The 10,988-nt window shown below is 44.2% G+C and overlaps 1 protein-coding gene across 1 annotated transcript in view; it reads left to right on the top strand.

Annotated features, from left to right (window-relative positions):
* The first annotated feature begins 212 nt into the window (after positions 1–212).
* The window catches only part of LOC306786116 (CMP-N-acetylneuraminate-beta-galactosamide-alpha-2,3-sialyltransferase 1-like), a 49,774-nt gene continuing 38,998 nt past the window's right edge, over positions 213–10,988 (top strand). Inside the window, exon 1 of the mRNA XM_079280768.1 lies at positions 213–347. The gene's annotated coding sequence lies outside the window, so the exon portion shown is untranslated. The remainder of the gene's footprint in view (positions 348–10,988) is intronic.

The following is a 10,988-nucleotide window of genomic DNA, read 5'->3' as shown; positions in this document are numbered from 1 at the left end:
GGATGGAGGCAGATAGGCATCGCGTGAGGATTTAGGTGTGTCCTGTGTTAGAGTTTTCATTCATTTAACAGGCAGGAGGAGCAGACACACACACACTCACTCATCTCACACACACACACGTGCATTTACGACCCATACATTTGTGCTGCGGAGAGAGGGACCGGCTCCCCTGGGACTCTAGGGGAAGCGACAGATTTTACAGCTCACACACACACACACACACACACACACACACACACACACACACACACACACACACACACACACTATCTCTGTTTCTCTCATCACACACCAGAGGAGCACATGTGTTGTAGAGTGGACTAGCGACAGATGGATGCGCCATGAAGGTGAGGTCTCCTTACTATACATTTGTCTGTCTGTCTGTCTGTCTGTCTGTCTGTCTATCTATCTATCTATCTATCTATCTATCTATCTATCTATCTATCTATCTATCTATCTATCTATCTATCTATCTATCTATCTATCTATCTATCTATCTATCTATCTATCTATCTGTGCTCTTCTTTGGCTTAGAGTGCTTTACGCTCAAGTGGCTTTTACTGTCAATATGTGTGTGTGTGTGTGTGTGTGTGTGCAGAGAGGGATTCTTGAATGTAGTGCAGGATTGGAGGACAGTTGTGTTGGTGGCGTTCTTGTTTCCAATAATCAGATTCAGATTTTGTCTGTTATACACTGATGTTTACATGATGGGACGTATCTTCATGTGTGTGTGTGTGTGTGTGTGTGTGTGTGTGCATGAGGAAAGTGCTGATCCTGACATGGTTTTGTTAATATTTCATTCAGCGGCTATCATAGTTTGCAGTGTTGTACACCTGATAAAGATGCGGATGAAATTACACGCCAACCTTGAAGCAACACTGTTACTGTCACAGACTGGACTCTGTGAAGTGCGTCTCTGTTGCTGGGCAGAGCAAGCAAGACTTTTCGTGTTTCTTTGTGCTGCTTCATTTGGGAATGGAAAGATTTGATCCCATACGCATCTAGTATTTAGTTTATGAAAACTATTTAGAGCTAGGACAATAAATCGACTAATTGATATGTTGTATAGTGTAGAAACACAACAACACAATTCCCCAAAAAGTGAGATATCCCTTTAACTGAATACAGGAGTTCTCTTTTCATTGCGCACTTCATCACAACACAAAACAAAGAAGGCTGAAGGAAGACAAAGCTCACTCAATGTGATCTGAGGAGTATTACTGTAATAGTGTTTCACTGTAATTTTATCCAGCGTGTGCCATAAAATCATCTTGGACAGCTATACATCATCCCCAGAGTTTCACAGCGAGGTTCTCTCTTCAACATGACTCCTTCTTTCTCTCTGTCTTCCTCTCTGATTCGTCCTCTTTGTCTCTGTCTCTCTCTGTCTCCTGGTCCCATCAGTGTTTTCAGCCTGGATGCACACAGAGCTCTGCCTTTACAAGTGGACTGCTGGGGCAAGAAGGGCTGGCCTAGTCTGACCCACGACACTCAGGCTGTCAGTGAGGCGAGGAGAGAGAAGAGCTGGGCTATTGCTGTCATGGGAAGAGAGAGAAATGCAAATAGGCAGAGTAAATAGAGAATGGGAAGGGCAGGGAAATTAAAATCTGCTGTTGTGACACTGTGGAGAAGAGGAGAGGAGAGGCGAGGCGAGGAAACACAGAGAAGGGGAGAGGAGAGGAAACAAAGGGGAAGAGGAGAGGAAAAACGAGGAGTAGAGGGGAGGAGAGGAAACGAGGAGTAGAGAGGAGAGGAAACAAGGAGAAGAGAAGATGGGAGAAAATGAGGGGAGGAGGAGAGGAAACGGGGGGAAGAGGAGAGGAAAGGAGGAGTAGAGGAGAGGAAAGGAGGACTAGGAGAGGAGAGGAAATGAGGAGAAGAGGAGAGGAAAGGAGGACTAGGAGAGGAGAGGAAATGAGGAGAAGAGAAAAGGAGAGGAAACAAAGAGAGGAGAAGAAACTAGGAGGAGAGGAGAGGAAAGGAGGACTAGGAGAAGAGAGGAAATGAGGAGAAGAGGAGAGGAAAGGAGGACTAGGAGAGGAGAGGAAATGAGGAGAAGAGAAAAGGAGAGGAAACAAAGAGAGGAGAAGAAACTAGGAGAGGAGAGGAGAGGAGAGAAGGGCATGGGGAAAAGAAGATTCCAGAAAAGGTGGCGTGGCAGAGAAAAAGAAGAGCTCAGACAGCATCAATATTCTGGCTACACACTCCCACATCGGTGCACATGCACGCACGCACACACACACACACACACACACACACACACACACACACACAAACAGACCCATCAGACCATGGTGCAAAGCGCCAGCACACTGTGGAGCCCAAAACACCTGAAATGGTATCCATGGCAACCAAAACCACTGGCTCCCTGCATGTTTGTCGGAAACACACAGTGGGACAGATGCAGAGTCACTGCGATACCTCTTGAGAGACGGGTCAGTGTGGCCACGCCTCTCCTCTTGAACACGCTTGTTTACACTGCAGGTCGGAGTCCGGATTGGTTCCGGGTCAGAGCAGGCTGGCTCTGTGAGAGTTGTCTGCAGAGACACTTGTGATGCACTTCCTTCACAAGTGGAAGACCCAACTGCACCTTTATGATGCAAAATACTTATACAGACAAATAAACAGACACATTGAATTGTGTATGAGGAACAAGTGATTCATTCCCGGTGCAGATGGTGCCTCCATGTCTCCATTTAACAATTTACATTCAGCTACAGCGGCAACATAGACGTTTTTCCAATATTACTGTAAATCTATACAAATCCTGATATTCTGCAGGATTTATTCCTACTGTTAAGGCCACAACTTCTGGACACAGGGAGAAATCGCCCCCCCCCCTTGCAGCCATGCTGTCTCAGTCGCCTCCAAAACACAACAGCAGGTTAAAGTAAAAATCAAATGGATTTATTATCCAAGAAGCATAAAAACAGATACAAACAGTTACAAACCGAATCACACAATTATTAACAAAACAAACCTATATATATAAAATCAAATGTGAGATCCAATCCGAGCCACCCAGAAGGCTGGTCTGCCTCCTCGGTGGCCAGCAGAAGATCTGAAATTCCCCCGTGCTTCAAACCCTTTGTCCCCTCAAAGTTGCATTCCTCAGCTCATCGATCAGCTCACTGATTGGCTGAAGTCCAACAAGCCCCACCTGGGCCTATGCCCCATTGTCCTAAACTTCACACCTCTCCCTGCCACTTTCACACCACCCCCACTCCTGCACATTCCTCAAACCCCATCTCACAGACACTGAATGCATGAAATAAAACTTAAAACCCTCACAATTCCCCCTTTACTCACTCTTCAGAGTGAGTACATGAAACAGTTGTATCCATCAATGCATCATCCACTCATAACTGGTTGCCCTGTATATTAAAAGCATTTATAACAGTTCTCGTGTGGCATTGCTAAAGTAAGTACAAGCTGTTGAGGGAAAAGGATTATTCTTTACACATAGGTGTCATCATGATGTGTAAGCAGAATAGGTGTTACAAATTACATGCTAAAAACAGCAGACAACACATTGTGCCTCTAAGGTCACATAGTTCTGGGTGTTTCTTCGTCGTCCAATGGTGGGGAATTTGCTTTTCACTCATGTAAGTGTGTATCACTGTCAAAAAGTTCAGGTGAGTCTGTGAGTGCAGTGACTGTTCAGGTAGCTCGTTCTCGTGTGGGTGGTGAAGAGAACTGTCCATGACACCGCTCAGCTTGCCAGTGCCTTTGTCCTTTCCGGTTGGGGGTTGTGGAGTGGTTTGGGGGAAGGGGGGTTAATGAAGCCGCTGTCTCAGTGGGTGTAACCAGCTCTGCTGCCAGGATCATCGGTGTTTTTTAAGTCAGTGAATTGAGTCTGACTTGCTGCCAGTCAGACATGTCCTTTCACACCATTCCTGGTCCTCGTACCAGAACACATGTGCAATCTCCACCTTTTACAACTCAGATTGTGTGGGAGACAGAGAAACAGAGACAGCAGTATATTTTGTCCAACAAACTCATTATACATTTCACTTCTCTCTCTTCTCTAAGCACACTCCAAGTTGATCACATTTTAATTGGCAAAAACTACCTTTTTCAAGGAACCCCAATTTAGTCCACCCTTATATTTGCCTCTGGTCTAACAGGCCATCTATTTTTTCGCTGTATTCTCCATATCACATTGCGGGACTCTAACCCGGCCTCTCTGAGGTCTTATTTAGCGTATCACATTGCGGGACTCTAACCCGGCCTCCCTGAGGTCTTATTTAGCGTATCACATTGCGGGACTCTAACCCGGCCTCCCTGAGGTCTTATTTAGCGTATCACATTGCGGGACTCTAACCCGGCCTCTCTGAGGTCTTATTCAGCGTATCACATTGCGGGACTCCAACCCGGCCTCCCTGAGGTCTTATTTAGCGTATCACATTGCGGGACTCCAACCCGGCCTCCCTGAGGTCTTATTTAGCGTATCACATTGCGGGACTCCAACCCGGCCTCCCTGAGGTCTTATTTAGCGTATCACATTGCGGGACTCCAACCCGGCCTCCCTGAGGTCTTATTTAGCGTATCACATTGCGGGACTCCAACCCGGCCTCCCTGAGGTCTTATTTAGCGTATCACATTGCGGGACTCTAACCCGGCCTCTCTGAGGTCTTATTTAGCGTATCACATTGCGGGACTCTAACCCGGCCTCCCTGAGGTCTTATTTAGCACATTGCGGGACTCTAACCCGGCCTCTCTGAGGTCTTATTTAACACATTGCGGGACTCCAACCCGGCCTCTCTGAGGTCTTATTTAACACATTGCGGGACTCCAACCCGGCCTCTCTGAGGTCTTATTTAGCACATTGCGGGACTCTAACCCGGCCTCTCTGAGGTCTTATTTAACACATTGCGGGACTCCAACCCGGCCTCTCTGAGGTCTTATTTAGCACATTGCGGGACTCTAACCCGGCCTCTCTGAGGTCTTATTTAGCACAAATGTCAGGAGAATGCACTTTTCCAGCTACAGGTTACTCTGCGGTCTCTCTCTGTGCCCAGATGCGGCCCTAAGGGTCTATGCGGTCCGTGAACACTTTCGGCTAAGATTACCAAAACAGATTTTTATTAAAATGGCTCTGCTCACCTTTTATTCGTGTACACTCCGAAAGTATCCGCGGTCCCACATCCCCGTCTTAGAGTTCGTCAAGTCCCATCTGGGGTGCCAAATTTGTTAAGGCCACAACTTCTGGACACAGGGAGAAATCGCCCCCCCCCCTTGCAGCCATGCTGTCTCAGTCGCCTCCAAAACACAACAGCAGGTTAAAGTAAAAATCAAATGGATTTATTATCCAAGAAGCATAAAAACAGATACAAACAGTTACAAACCGAATCACACAATTATTAACAAAACAAACCTATATATATAAAATCAAATGTGAGATCCAATCCGAGCCACCCAGAAGGCTGGTCTGCCTCCTCGGTGGCCAGCAGAAGATCTGAAATTCCCCCGTGCTTCAAACCCTTTGTCCCCTCAAAGTTGCATTCCTCAGCTCATCGATCAGCTCACTGATTGGCTGAAGTCCAACAAGCCCCACCTGGGCCTATGCCCCATTGTCCTAAACTTCACACCTCTCCCTGCCACTTTCACACCACCCCCACTCCTGCACATTCCTCAAACCCCATCTCACAGACACTGAATGCATGAAATAAAACTTAAAACCCTCACAATTCCCCCTTTACTCACTCTTCAGAGTGAGTACATGAAACAGTTGTATCCATCAATGCATCATCCACCTACAATTACCTTTATTATCTTCTACATTTACTGGGCTGGTTCATTTCGATCCCGCTACAGGTTAGAGTTATAGATTTAAGGTTGCAAAATAATTAGCTTTAAACACTATTATGTTATATACTTGGAAATACTTTATGCAGAAGAATGTGCTCTCTGAGTGCTTACTTGTATTGCTGCATTAACGTTGTCTCTAATGCATATGCACTATGGTGGCATACTGTCTGCGTGGAGTGTGTGTTCATGTGCATGACATAAATATAAATATACTGTATTTCTCTAAATCTGCCCTGTAGACTGATTCTATGCTGAGTGTGTCAGAAACTTGGCTGGTGTTGCTTCACTGTGGGAGAATGCCTCACATTATCAGACAGGCTCGGCTGGGAGTAAAATATGAAAATGCCGGTGTGGGTAAAAAGCAAATGCCTTGACATATTTCTGGAGCCAGCAGCTCCGCCCTGCTCACTATTGGACACACACACACACACACACACACACACACACACACACACACACACACACACACTCTTCCTGAAACCACCGATTGTGCCCTCTGGCAGACACATTATCCGTCATCCTGTGCTAACAAGGGTTTAAGGCAAAACAAATAACACCTCTCAGAACATTACCAGATCTTAGCAGAGAACGCACAACGTCTGATTTATCGAAGCATTAATTATGGATGACCCTTTATTACATCAGACGCGTGGGGGGAGAGGAGAGGATGTTGACTGTTTTTCAGTCAGCGCTCGTCAGGGATTCAATCTTTGTGTTTTCTTTGATTAAACACTTGATTAATCACTTTCTTCAGAGCATAATATAATACATGCACATGTCTTAAATGTGTACGTTAATATGGATTAACTTGATACATTTGAGACGAGGGTGAGTTAAATTGCACTACGATGATAATACATCAGTATAATTGTACACATTTATCGCTGTTGTCTATGTGACAGATGGCATTGTTGTGAAACCAGTGGTATATATTTTTCTCAGCCACTCAGAGTCTGAGATGTGCATGTTTGTCCTTATTCATTGTGCTCTCAGTGCAGGCCTTTCAGCCCCATCCATGTCCCTGATAGTTCAGTGTTTTGTACAACTAAAGTGCGAGAGCTCATCTTTTTTAATGACTGCGACAGCTTCACTCTGCATCAATTCTCTTTAAGCTGCTGTAACAGCTGCATTTAGTTCACTTGAATTAAAGGGGAGATGCAACATGCAGAGAGATTATACGTTTGTGCTGTTATCTTGAAAGAGATGGTTCATGAAAACTGTGGCATTAGAGGTTAAGCTATTTAGATCTTTTACACAGCGGACATTTTGACCTGTCACATAACAACAATGGCTCTGTTGCATCCATTTTATGCTACTTTATACTTCTACTACACGACATTTCTGAAGCCAAAATTGTCCTTTTTATTTGACACCATAAGTCACTACTTTTTCAGATTTAGATTATTAATACAAAAAAAAGGAGAGATAAAATAACTTTATATATTATATATTAAAAGACAAATCTTCACCCTTTAAATGAAGTAGTGTTCAACATGAGTCATCTTTCACTCAAGTTAGATTTTCCACCACAGCCAGTCATCTTCCCTGTACAGGTCATTTCTAAAAACAAGAAGAAGAAAAAAGACCTTATAGTGCAGTGGGAGAGTCATTTTACACAACTCACTTTTGATTGGCTGAATCTGGATGAGACTCAGCAGAATGATGTGCAGGAGGTAAAGTTTTTTTTTTGTGGCAGTATTATCTATTATCAGTGCAGAAAACTCGAGACGTTGTGCTTTTAAAGTTCTCTCCCTGTCCTGGTCTCAACTCTGCAGTAAACTTCAAAGTGTCAGCTCATTAGTGTGAGTACCAGCATCCCTGGTGCCTGTGTGAGGGGAAAGAAGGCTGACAGAGGGCCATGCACACAATACAATTCCAGTCATACACTCCACTCCACTCAAGGCACAACTTCGCTCAAGCAAAAGCAACTATGAACATCTAACAGAACAGACAATAACAAAGTGCCAACTACCTCCTCCTGCTAGTCTTCTTCAATACAGCATGATGTTCATTTAGTAAATGATGGTCCCATTTAGAGTCAAACAGACCATAAAACAGGGTATGTTTAGGGCGGGGCTACCTTGTGATAGACAGGTTGCTGCCACGCTGTTGTCCGGTCTGGGAGTTGTCTGTGTTTTCATCAACTTTTTTCAAAACACACTACCGGTAACGCTTTCACAGTGTGTTTTCAAGTCACTTGAAACGTCCACTTCTTATATACAGTCCATGCAACTGATACATTGTCAAAGAGCTGCTGCAGGGTTTCAATTTGAGTAGGAAAGACACACACACACACACACACACATACACACGCACACACAAAAAAAAGCTACAAGCTACTGTATTCACAGAGTTCTGCATTGTGAAAAGTTGTATTGGCAACAAGACTCTGAAAAAGGTGACGGTGAAGAGTTGTTGCTGCAGCTTTATTTTTAGCTGCGCTGCAGATATTGTGCCGAAGCAACTTCTGGAGAGCAGTTCTCTTTGTGCCCAAGGTGATCACTGCATTCTGCTACAAAAATTTAAGAAAAACTGACTTTGCCGCAGACAAAAAGAGTTCTGGTCCTGGATCGAGTTAAAGTTAAAGTTAAATTGAGTTGTGCTGTGTGTGCTTGTTTTCATGTGCATCTGTTAATGCACCCGTTTGGATCGTTTGATGTTATGAAGACATCTTTCTCATCAGCTTCTACAATCTAAACAGTTCCTTAAAAATTCAATGAAAGGACACACTGTTTTGATGATTGGTTGACTTAGATCCTGATTTTAAAGCTGCTGATAATGTCCTCACTCGGCCATCAAAAATCCAGTGGAAATAAACAAGAGAACTTGTTGTGAATCAATTCATGGCAGTCTCCCTCCTCCTCCCTCCTTCTCCCTCCTTCTCCCTCCTTCTCCCTCCTTCTCCCTCTCTCTGTCTTTCTTTGTTCGCTGCCATCGCGGCAATTTAGCCGAGGCCTGTGGCTTGTCAAGGGATCAACTCCAAGCAGCTCTCCTGGCAGAGCTTTAATGAAACACTTTTGGCTCTCAACTGATATGTGTGCTTGGCTGGGTATGAGTGTGTGTGTGTGTGTGTGTGTGTGTGTGTGTGTATACGCTGTAAACCACCCTCTCTGTCTATACACACCAGCTGAGCCAGTGTAATTGAACATCCTGCTGATTCCACCACAAACGCATGGAGTCCCACACACACACACACACACACACACATGCACAAGCACTGAAGTGTAGCTGGTAGTGATGTGGCCGACGGCAATAGGATACATTCGCTATTATATGCAGAGGAGAGCAGTGGCAGGAAACGCCATCGAAGTGTGTAGGAAAATGCAGGGGTCTGCAACAACGTCTGCTTTTTAGTAAGACGAGAACGATGCGAGTACTTCCGTCAGCAAAAAGCACATATCTCACATATCGCTACACCAGCAGGAGCATATTGTCAGTGTGATATCATGATTTTATTATTGATAGGAGGGAGTATCAGGTCTGTGTCGAGAGTATAGAAGTTGTAAAGGAGGAGAGTTGACATGCTGACTCAGAGGGTTGTGTGTGGTGGAGGGAATAGGATCGGCAGAGAAGTGATAACAATGAATGTAATCTGTAGAACTCTTCTGAGCATGATTACAAACCGCTCTCCAAGGAAGAGAGAGCAGAATAAATGAAAATGTTGGTGGAATCGTCAAACACAGGGACAATGAAAAGCTGTTAAAAGATAAAAGGAAATGAAATGGAAGAAGTGGAGAGATAAAACCAGATAAAATGTCATATTCACGAAGGCATTCTTATTATAAAGGAATGTGTGTATGATGGAGCACAGTGCAATCAGATATAACACAACACAACCAATTGGAGCTTTGCACTTTGCTCAAACCTCACGATGGAGGTTGAGTGGAGATTTGGCACAATCGAGTATACAACACACAGAGTATAACAGGTGCACAGAAGAATAAAAGCATACGTCTTCCACTCCACTCACAGGCTGCAACAGCCAATGAAACACAGAGTGAATTCACAGACATCTATTGCACCTTTAATAACTGTAAAAAATATGTACATTAAATGAATCAATCAAGTAGCTGAAAATCCCTAGAATGCAAGACACCCGTCCAAGTCCAAATTAGAAATAATTCTCCAGATCAGCGTCTTAAAGAAAAATAAGTCATATATAAGATTTATTATTTAAAGCAGCCGTTTCCAGCTGTTTTAAGCCCTACAAACCCACTGTACTCAACCTGACACAGCAGTTTGTGACTAGCTGATGAACATAGTGAAGCATTTAGCAGCTTAGGAGGCAGACGTTTCCCTCGGTAGAGACCAAAAACAGAGCTAAAAGAGAGAGAGAGAGAGAGAGAGAGAGAGAGAGAGAGAGAGAGAGAGAGAGAGAGAGAGAGCGAGAGAGAGAGAGAGAGAGAGAGAGAGAGAGAGAGAGAGAGAGAGAGAGAGCGAGCGGATATACGCCAGGCCTGAAATGAAGGATAATGTTGCTACATAACTGCTGCATGTGTAAATATAAATAAGCAACAAGTTTGCCAACTTAAAGGTGATGATATGACGATGTTGTGTTCACAACTAATTCTGCTGCTCCCAGGTGGTCAAAAAAGAACAGTTATTGCAGGTTTAATGAAGTTTTTGCTGAATTAAATATATAGCTTGTTTAGGAATCAGGCAGTTATAAAATGAAGTCTGCATGAGTTCACTTCAGTTAAATGATGTTATAATCAAAACTGAATCAGGGATGATTTGTTTCCATCTCTGTAACATACAGAGAACCAGGCAAAATAGAGAGGACTCTCCTGGGATGTACGTAAACTCTGAAAGGGACAAAAGAAGCAAACTCCTGACATGTCTTTTGCTCATTCTTATTGCTGACACAGCATTCAAGGAAAGATAAGTCTTTCCACCGTTTTCAACCCACTCAGTGCTGAATTTATATATCTATAGATTTATATCCTGACAGTGCCGGAGCTGACAAATACATTCTTAAGCTTAGACAATGCGTGCAGTGCTATTGTGTGTGTGTGTGTGTGTGTGTGTGTGTGTGTGTGTCTTACGTAACCAAGCGCTCCAAGCTTAAAGACTTGACCGAGAGGAAGGCTTGTGTAGGGCTGACTAAATGCACAGAGGGTTGGTTGGGTGAGTTAACGGTGGGCTCAGGTCTCATCATGGTCAGCAGGGCTCTCGTG

The sequence above is a fragment of the Melanostigma gelatinosum genome, assembly GCF_949748355.1.
Source record: "Melanostigma gelatinosum genome assembly, chromosome: 12".
In the NCBI taxonomy this organism is placed as follows: Eukaryota; Metazoa; Chordata; class Actinopteri; order Perciformes; family Zoarcidae; genus Melanostigma; species Melanostigma gelatinosum.
The sequence above is the reverse complement of the archived record's forward strand: the minus strand, read 5'-3'. Positions and strand labels throughout refer to the sequence as shown.